The sequence below is a fragment of the Trifolium pratense genome, linkage group LG3, assembly GCF_020283565.1.
Source record: "Trifolium pratense cultivar HEN17-A07 linkage group LG3, ARS_RC_1.1, whole genome shotgun sequence".
Lineage (NCBI taxonomy): Eukaryota > Viridiplantae > Streptophyta > Magnoliopsida > Fabales > Fabaceae > Trifolium > Trifolium pratense.
Window position 1 is genome coordinate 21311910 of NC_060061.1, and position 10536 is coordinate 21322445.

Sequence of the window (10536 nt, forward strand, 5' to 3'; positions counted from 1 at the left end):
TGAATGACATGATGATTTGATAATTTTATTTTTCTTTTAATTTTTTTAATTTATGTGTGTTTAAATGTTTGTGTCTAACTAAGTGTTTCTCCGAAACAGAACACTAAGTAAGAGTATCCGCAATGGAACTACTCATTTTATTTTTGAGTATTTAATTGGGCTTTATGTGTACACATCACTTATTTTAATTTTTTTAATAATATTACATACTAAGTACTCAATCTCTCTAACCCAACAGATCTTAAAAAGTTCTAAATTGGTCTCATTAATAACACATTTCTCCAATAACTCTACATTATTATAAATGAGTCCCATAAAAATTATATAGGTACCACTTCTTATTGTAGAACTAGTACCTAATAAGTACTCGTTTATGTTTTGCTCCAATGGTGGTACCTATTAGGTACTAATACTTAAAAAATAAGTACTCACCATTGGAGATGGTCTAAGGGCCGTTAAGATTTTGTTTATTTTTAAAAAAAATTATTTGAAAATAGTTTATGCAATTAAATAAATTTTATGTTAATTTATAAATTTTTATTTTTATTAATAAAAATTATATTTTTATAAAATGTTTTTTTTAAACTACCTTAAAAAGTTATAATAATAAACCATTAGGTTTAGTCTAGTGGTGAGAGATTTGAGTAGTATGTTATAGGTCATGAGTTCGATCCTCAGCTCATTTAAAAAAAAAAGTTATAATAATAAATAAAAATTTATTTATTTACATAAACTTTTTTTCATAAGGTAAACAATATGTCAATTCAAACAGATTATATAAATAAGAAAATGGCTTAAATGCATTTTTGGTCCCCTTATTTTCAAAAAAATGAAGCTTTGGTCCCCCTATTTAAAAAACCAGTCTTTTAGTCCCCCTATTTTCATTTTTTTTTAGTTCTGATCCCCATCCCATTTTGGGATTAATTTTGTTGATGTGGCCTTATAACTAATGATGTGGCAACATTCATGTGGACAAATTTAATAAAACTATATTTATAAAATATTTTAATTATTAGAATTATATATTCAACTGAAATAATAATTGTTAAATCTTATAAAATATGAAATTTGAAACCCTAATTATCAAACCTTCAACTACTAGAATTTTATTCACCGTCAGAGAGAATCATATATTCCTTATGAAATTCACCAATCCTATGGTTTCCGTTCAAACTCAACAATTTCTGGATTTTTAAAAACGAAAAGGAATTAGAGATGATTTTGTGTTTCAATAGAAATTACTCATACTCTTTAAACTATCTATGACTTTGGATGAGTTTGAATGAAAACCCAGAAATTGTTTTAAGTTTGAAGTTGAATTCTAGATTGGTTTTATATAAAGTTGGATGATGATGAAAGTTGGAGGTTCTTGAAACACAAAACTTGCTTTCAATACGCAATTGTTTGATTTGAATCAAAGAGGACCATGTCCATGTTGTGATTGTTTGTTTTTTCTAAGGTTTAATAAATTAGAGGTTGTGAATTTTGGGATTTTTGGGATTTTTAGATGATGATATGATGATGAAACATGATTATTGATTGTTTGGTGTGATTTTTGATGTTTTTGAATTATTTTTTGATTGATTTCTTTTTAAAAAATACTATAATTTTAATAATTAAAATATTTTATAAAATAAGTTTTATTGAATTAAAAATAAATAATGACCTGGATATTAAATTTGTCCACGTGGACGCTAATATGCATTAGTGGCAATGCCACATCAATAAAATTAGCCTTAACATGGGATGGGGGATCAAAACTAAAAAAAAATTAAAATTGGGGGACTAAAAAGTTGATTTTTAAAATAGGGGGACTAAAACTTCATTTTTTTGAAAATAGGGGGATCAAAAGTGTATTTAAGCTTAAGAAAATTTTGTATTAGAATTTGTGTATTCAATATTTTAAAAATATAAAAAAAATGTGTTGGACGACTATTTAACATAACTCTAATAAAATTGATGGATGAGATTAAATATTAGTAGAGGAAAAATAAATTTGATGTGTATTTCACTATTTTGTTTTGTACTTTTTTTTCACGATTTTATTGAGAAAAAAAATCAAAGGTGCTTTCATATGATCAAATAATTAAGCAACACAAATATCTACCATTTGTGGAAATTTTTTTTTTCCACCCAAACATTTATACCTTTACCTCTACAGATTACCAAAATTTCCAATTTTACCCTTTTGTCGTTTAACTTTTTTATACCTTCAATTTTCACCCTCCCTTTTAACTTTTTCGGTTTACAATTTTTTTTTGAAAAATCCAGTTTATTCACCGGAACACTTGATTAGGGTTGGGAATAGGCCAGGCGGCCTACAGGGGTTTTCGGCCTGGCCTGTATAAGCCTGGCCTGGCTTGATTATTAAAAATGCCAGGCTTAGGCTTAGAAAACGGTCTGTTTACATAAATAGGTCAGGCTTAGGCTTCTAAAAAGGCCTACGAAGCCTGATAGGCCGGCCTGTTTATAATAATTATTATTTATATCTTATAAAAAAAATATTATTTATATAAATACAAAATAGCAGAGAATTTTTTTTTTTTAACAAAACAGAGAAAATATATTTGTTTTTATATTTCACGCATATAAATTAAAAATAGAAACCCTACCTCCATTGCATCTCTCATTCTCTCGAGCAAGTAGCAACTCATCCTATATTTTGGTTGTTGGCTTGTTGCTGACTACACTTAGCAAACAATTTGTATTATGGCGACTTTGTCGTAATCGTATTTGTTATTTTATTAATTTTTAATTATTGTGTTAATCATATTATTAGCTTTTTCTTAATGTTGTAGAAATTATAAAAATTTAAATGTGAACTTTTTAAGACCTGTTTAGCCTATTTAAAAAGACTATATAGAGAAACTTTAATGTAACACAGACTTTTAAATAGGCTACAAGGCCAGACCAGGCTTTTAAAAGGCTCAGGCCAGACAAAAAAAAATAACATTTGATAGGCCGCAGGCCAGACTCAGGCCTAAAGAAAAATCGTAGGCCAGGCCTGTTCCCAGGCCTATCATTTCCGGTTTGTTATTTTTTTTGAAAAATCCAATTTGTTCGCCAGAACACTTGATGTATCTTTTTCCGATTTGTTATTTTTCAATTATGTTTCTTCAAGAATTTGGTTTCACACCAACTCTATTTTGCAACACCACTCTCTCTTCCCAAATCAAAACCCACAATTTCAACATCAAATCTCACTCGCATCAACTCCTCAATCCCAACAACAACAACAACAACACAACCACCGGGACCACACACCCCTTCTCCCACCTTATTCCTATAAGCACCGAAAAATATCCGCGGCGAAGCTCGCCGCATCTCTCAACATCCCTTCACCGCTAAATACGCCCCTTTCAATATCAATCCATCTGCCGCCGAATCATATTCCATTAACGAGATGATCTAAACCCGGCAATCTCCTCGACTAACGGTCTTCGTCATATTGGAATCCCTTCTCATTTGTCTCCATTAGCAGATACAAAATTCCTATATTTTCTTTTTGAGATTTATGAATGGTGTAAATGAATTGCAAACATGGAGACAAAAAAAAATACAATTTCCCTCAAACCCATAATTTCAAAAGGACCTGGAAAACCCATAATTTTCGACAATTTTCCTCAAACCCACAATACAATTTGCAGCACATCAAGGTGATAGAATCCATGATCATCTCCGTTCGCATATGTTTTTTTTTTTTTGACAATTCAAACTACTACAAATTTTGACACGGAAGACAAATAAGAAGATGGTGGCGAGGTTGATGATGGCGGCATAATGGAAATGAAAATATTGGAGGAGAAATACATGATATTAAAGAAGAAAAATCAGAGGATGAAACAGAGGAGAAAGTAGTAGTAGGTGTTGTTGTTTCATTCAAGAGATGAAAGGTAGGTGAAGTAAGAATGAGTATGAGAGGGGTAAGGTTAATAAACCATTTGAGGGGTAAGGCAAATAAATAAATTTTATGTTAATTTATAAATTTTTATAAAATGTTTTTTTTAAACTACCCTAAAAAAGTTATAATAATAATAAACCATTAAGTTTAGTCTAATGATGAGGGATTTGGGTAGTATGCTATAGGTACTGGGTTTGATCATCAGTTCATTGTAAACAAAAAAAAAAGTTATAATAATAAATAAAAATTTATTTATTTACATAAACTGTGTTTTTCTTAAGGTAAACAATATGTCAATTCAAACAGATTATACAAATAAGAAAATTTTGTATTAGAATTTGTGTATTTAATATTTTAAAAATATAAAAAAAATGTGTTGGACCACTATTTAACATAACTCTAATAAAATTGATGGATGAGATTAAATATTAATAGAGGAAAAATAAATCCGATGTATATTTCACTATTTTGTTTGTACTTTTTTTTCACGGTTTTATTAAAAAAAAAATTAAAGGTGGTCTCATAGGACCAAATAATTAAGCAACACAAATATCTATCATTTGTGTCATATTATGTCGGCGGAGTCAGAAAAATTATAGAGTCTGATAAAATTTCACATGTAACATAATATATAAATAATTCAATATAAAATCTCAATTTTATCCTAATTTAACCCTTAAAAATCTCAGTTTTGATAAAAAAAAAATTCAATTTTACCCTAAACTAACTCCTAAAATTTTTTATTTTGCCGTAAACTAACTCCTAAAAATACCAAATTTTTTTACTAGAGGCCAAACATCCGTCCAGACTTGCGGGTCTTGCCTGCGCCCAGTTGTTGGTTATGTACTTTTTACTTGATTCATAACTTAAAATACAAATTTTATGATTGTAAACTTTGCAAAAATTGATTGTCAAAAAAAAAAAAAAAAACTTTGCAAAAATTGTGAATTTGAGAAAATCTTGGTAGTTAAATTAAAAATCATAAGAAAATTACCTGAAAAAGCACATAAATTTTATTCATACAATTTTTTTCTTTTAGATAAGAAGTTCATTTATTCATGCAAATTTTGAAACTTGATAAAAGAATAGTAAAATAAAAGCTTCAAACCCATCTCGTTTATTTCTTTATACCTTTGTGGCCTCTCTTCCCCTTGTCGGGGTGTGCAAAAAATTTGGTTATCCTTAACCAAATTACTAAGCAATCCATATCCAATTTTAGTTTGCAAAATCCATTTAAAAAAAAACCACATCACTCCAATAAAAAAACACCAATTATAAACCATAACCACATTTTGTAATTTGGTTTGGAATTGGTTTGAAAATTTAGGCCCAATAGCTAATTCAGGCCCAATCTTCAATTTTTTAAAATTCTTTATTATATAATAAAATAATTAATTAAAAGAGGGGGTGGAGGACCGGTGGTCAACCGATGGTCAACGCCGGACCATCGGCGGCCGGCGCGGCGGCGCTCCGACCGGCACGGCGGCGGACAGCGGTTTTTCGGCGGACCTCCGGCAACTTTCACGGCGGCCGGTGGTGGTGCTCCGGCGGCCGGCCACCACCAACCACCCATACTATTTTATTATTATTTTAAAAATCAGATTTTTAATAATTATTTTAAAAATAATTAAAAAATCAGTTTTTAATGTTTTTAGTTTTTAAAAATAATTAAAAAATTCAGTTTTTTTTTAAAATAATTAAAAAAATCAGTTTTTAATGTTTTTAGTTTTTCAAAAATTTAGTATTTTAATTTTTTTCCTATTTATTAGTTTTTTTTGTATTTAAAAATCAGATTTTTTAATTTTAAAAATTACTCTTTTTTTAAATAATAAAAAATATTTTTAAAACAATATAAAAAACAAGTTTTCGGCTAAGTAAAAAATAATTTGGGTTTAAAAAAAATATTTTGTGGGTTGATTATAAACCAATTCAATCATAAAATTAATGAAAAATTATGTTTTTAAAATAATTAATAAATCTATTTTTTGTAATCAACTAATAAAAAAAATTAGTTTAAGTAAAAAACCTATTTAAAATTGGATCATGTGAATAACTTAAATTTTATTACAAACCGGTTATAAATTGGTTCGATCCGGTTAATAACCAAATCCAAATTAGTTTTAAAAAATAACCGGTTTGTTATTGAAATGGTTTTGGTTTATAACCAAAATCATCAATTAGGTGTGATGTGGTGTGGTTTCCAAACCATGCACACCCCTGACCCCTTGTTCCCCTTAACCCCATTCTCAACATCTCCTTCTCTTTCTACTAATCAAATTAAACTTCTGCCCAACATTCATATTCCTTCCTCTTCTGTTTATTCATCTCTTTCTCTCAACACAACTTCAGTGCAATGACGTGGAGTTGGGATTTTTCTCATTTCCTATTCTTTCCATTTTTTTTATTATCAAATTTTTTAAATGTTTTGGGATGTATAAAAGATATTTGGACACCGGGATTCGAACTCTGATCATCTCACTTATCTATCTTAAGTGTGAAATTTCTAGCCACTAAACTACTTGACAAAAAAAAATGTCATACTTTTTCATTTATATTTTTAAAACTATATAATAATAAAAAAAATGTAAATAATAGGAGATTTCCGTGTTTTTGTGTTCATTAGTGATGTGTTTCTTATTTGAACAAGTTTTCCTCATTAATTAGGTAACGAACAAAGCTTCTATATTTTAAGAGCTAAATATTGTTTTTTATATTAAATTAATGAATTTTACTTTTTGTTTATATAAAAAAAATCACATATTTTAATTCCCAAATTGAAAATGTTTGTCATGAAAGTGTTTGCTTATTTTTTAAATAATAAATATTTGTGTTTGGATTAGTTATTATTAATGCATTTTTTTTACAAATTATTATTAATGCATTTTATCTTTTCAAAACCAAAAAAAATACAAAATTTGGTCAATTATTCTATAAAAAGAAAAAACATGATTGTGGAAGGATTTTTAATTCTAGGAGCAATAATGTGATTTCATTTCAACTCTATTCAAGAATGAGATAAGCCACTATGTTTGGTCTAGTGATGAGGGATTTAGGTAGTACGTTATAGGTCCTGAATTCAATCCACAGTTCATTGTAAACCAAAAAAAAAGAATGCGATAAAATGAAAACGACCTGACAAACTAAGAAAGTACATTACGTATCAACAAATTTCACATGAATGCAAATCCCCTGCATCATTGTTCAAGAATGAGATGAAACATAAACAATCATACAAATATGAGAGAAAAACAAACAATTTCCTAATTGACAATACAACTAGCCGAAAACACATAGTAGAACTATAAATCGATCAATTAAATGATCGTCTTTATCATTTGTATAGCTTCTTTTATGTTATTACAGTTATAACAGAACATTACGTTAGTTGAAACTATTTTAGTAATTGAAAAAATAAATAGGGCCGGCCCAGAGACAGGGCAAGCAGACCCATAACCCTAGGCCTCAATATTTTTTTTTGGCCCAACATGTTAAAATTAGTTAAGTATTTGGGCTGCGTTTTTATTTCCATGAAATCCCAATGGCTCAAGTGGTTAGCACACACGTTTGTGTTATAAGAACGTTTCTCTCCCGACCCCCCTCATTTCTTTTCTACCCCCAAAAATCTCATTTTGCCCCTTGCGGTATGAAAATTTTTTGTCAACAAACTTCGGTTTATATAAACCGAAGTTTTTAAACATGGAAAAAAAATTCGGTTTATATAAACCGAAATAACATATACCCCCAAAAAGAAGGAAAATTTATGTGAAAATTCGTGTAGAGCTACCTGTGGTAAATTTATCATATCTCTCTGAATATAGGTCGTATGCTAATGATTTTTAATTCAGTGTAAAGAAGGCAAAATTTACTACAATATTGACACCAGAATTATTAAATTTCATTAAGTATAGTATGAGAAAATCTACCTACAAGTTTGAGAAAAGTTTCTGCAAAATGTTGTAGAGATACCTGTGGTAAATTTATCATAGATCTCTGAATATAAGTCGTATGCTAATAATTTTTAATCCAGTTTAAAGAAGACAAAATTTACTACAAGATTGACACCGGAATTGTTAAATTTCATTAACTATAGTATGAGAAAATCTACCTACAAGTTTGAGAAAAGTTTATGCTCTGTTTCTATACCAGTACCTATTATTTGGTCAAACTGAACCAATTGGATAGTTAACCCTCAAAACAAAAATTATATTTGTATTCTTGACACCCTAAGCTTTCCAACGAGTGGTCATTTACTCAAATCGGACATCGTTTAATATTTCAAATAAATTGTGGAAGTTGAGGGTCTCATGCAGAATTTATGCAAGAAAGTTGGAAAAAAATTTGGAACACAATATTTCGGTTTATATAAACCAAAATTTTTTAGCATGACAAAAAAATTCGGTTCGTATAAACCGAAGTACCCCCAAGGACAAAAACAGAAATTCAGGGGGTAGAAAAGAAATGAGGGGGGTCGGGAGAGAAACCATCGTGTTATAATCCTTGAATAAGGGTATGACCATCAATACTAACATAAAAATTACATGAATCAAACTATTTCAAAAACTATTTTCTTTTACAAAATGATGAATTTTTTCTATAAATAAAATCAATTTATAACTCATAAATAACTTTACTACTTTATTAAAAAGAAAACTACATTTTGTTATTTCATTGAAAAATTTCTTTGAAAATAAAAAATGAATCTCTAAAATTAAACTGTAATTTTTATTAAAAAAACACTATCAATATTTATTTTATTTGTTGTGTAAATGTTAATTTTATTTATTATCTCTTAATTTTTTATTTATCAATTCAATTTCAACGTTGCGGAATATGACTTTTTTTTATGTTAGTTTCGCATATAAGTAACTATATTTGATGTTGTTAATATTATTTACAATTTAAATAAATGATGTTCTTTTAAAAAAAACATTTTTTATTAGGGATCCATTTTTATTATTTGCCCTGAACCTCCAAATTCTTGAACCGGCCCTGAAAATAGAATATCACTTTTAGATGTTTCCAAGATATTTGTCACTGCTATTATATGTTAAATTAATGTGTTCGAACTATATTATTAATTTTTGACATAGAGTAAAACCGTGAGTATGATATCAGATGCTACTACTGGATGCGCACTATGAGTGTTTTAAACAATGTCCAAAATGAATCTTGTATGAATGCTCGTATTGGATACAATTTTAAAAAACATGATGATTAGAGTGGTAGCAGATAGCAAGGTTAAGGTTGGTGGTTTAGAGAGAGAATGAGAAAAAAAAATAGGAAAGACATTATAGAATTACGAGGGACACTATCACAAGAGGATATGGTTGGTGGTTTAGAGAAAGAATGAGAAAAAAAAAATAGGAAAAACATTATAGAATTATGATTTAGTATGATGTATGGTTGAGCTTATTATGCACGGGATTTCATCAGTTAAGAGAATGTGAAGTGGAATGGAGCTCATGTTGACTATTTTGAACCTCCCCGAGGTATCCGGCAAGGTGATCCAATCTCACCGTATGTTTTTGTAATCTGTATGGATAAATTATCTCAAATGATTTCTCATTCAGTGAATGAAGGGGATTGGCTATACTTGGAGACTTGGTTTTCGGCGTGTGGAATGGCCCACAGGATTCACAAATGATGGTTCAAATGCTTAACAGAGAGGTGGACATGCCTTCAGCTAGATGGAGTATTTGCAAGAAGATTAGGAAACTCCTTCATCAAGAGTGGGAGGTGAGAATATGTCATACGTATCATGAAGTAAATATGTGTGCGGATGCTCTTGTGCACATAGGTTGTGAGTTGGGTAATTCTGTGATGTATTATGAGTCGTGTCCGGCTCAAATTAGTCGGTTAGTAGCAAATGATGCATAGTGTTCCCAAACTATGTTTCTTTGTAATTTCCCTGGGCTTAGGCCCTCCATTTTACCAAAAAAAAAAAAAAGATGTTGGTCAATTCTTCTTTCTCTGCCTTAATCAGTATCCAACCAGTTGATAAAATCCCAATTCTAATTTACCTATCCAGAAAGACTCATCAACTCTATCTTTTAAGGAGGTATTTTCTTTGGCCAAGACAAGACTATTTGGAATTAAATGTATTCCTCCATCAAAGTCTTTTTTGTTGTGGAGAATTATGCATGATAAAATCTTTTCTTGGTTGATAATCATCATACAAATTCTTCTTTGATTGAGGAAGTTATGTGGAATCCTCCTATTTGCTACACTATTTTTTTGAACCGGTCAAAGTCAGTAGTTAGTTGTTAATATTAGTATTTTTCTCTTTCATTGAGACTTGAATCCGGGTCCTTTTACACCTTAACGTCTTTAACCCTTAGCTCAAACCAGTTGAGCTACTCATCTCACCCCCTCTTTGCTACACTATTAAGTGTAATATTGATCATACCGTTAGAGGTTGTCATGGTCTTTTTGCTTGTGACGATATTTTTCGAGATAGTAATGCAGCTACTTGAGTGTTTTTTGGAAAAAATCTTGGGATTTAGAATAATTTTCATACTGAACTTATAGGAGTTATGCTAACCATTGAAATTGCTTTCAAAAAAGGTTGGAATAATTTTCATAGAGTGGACAGCATGCAAATGAAAATAATATAGAGTAAATGGAAAACCTGATCA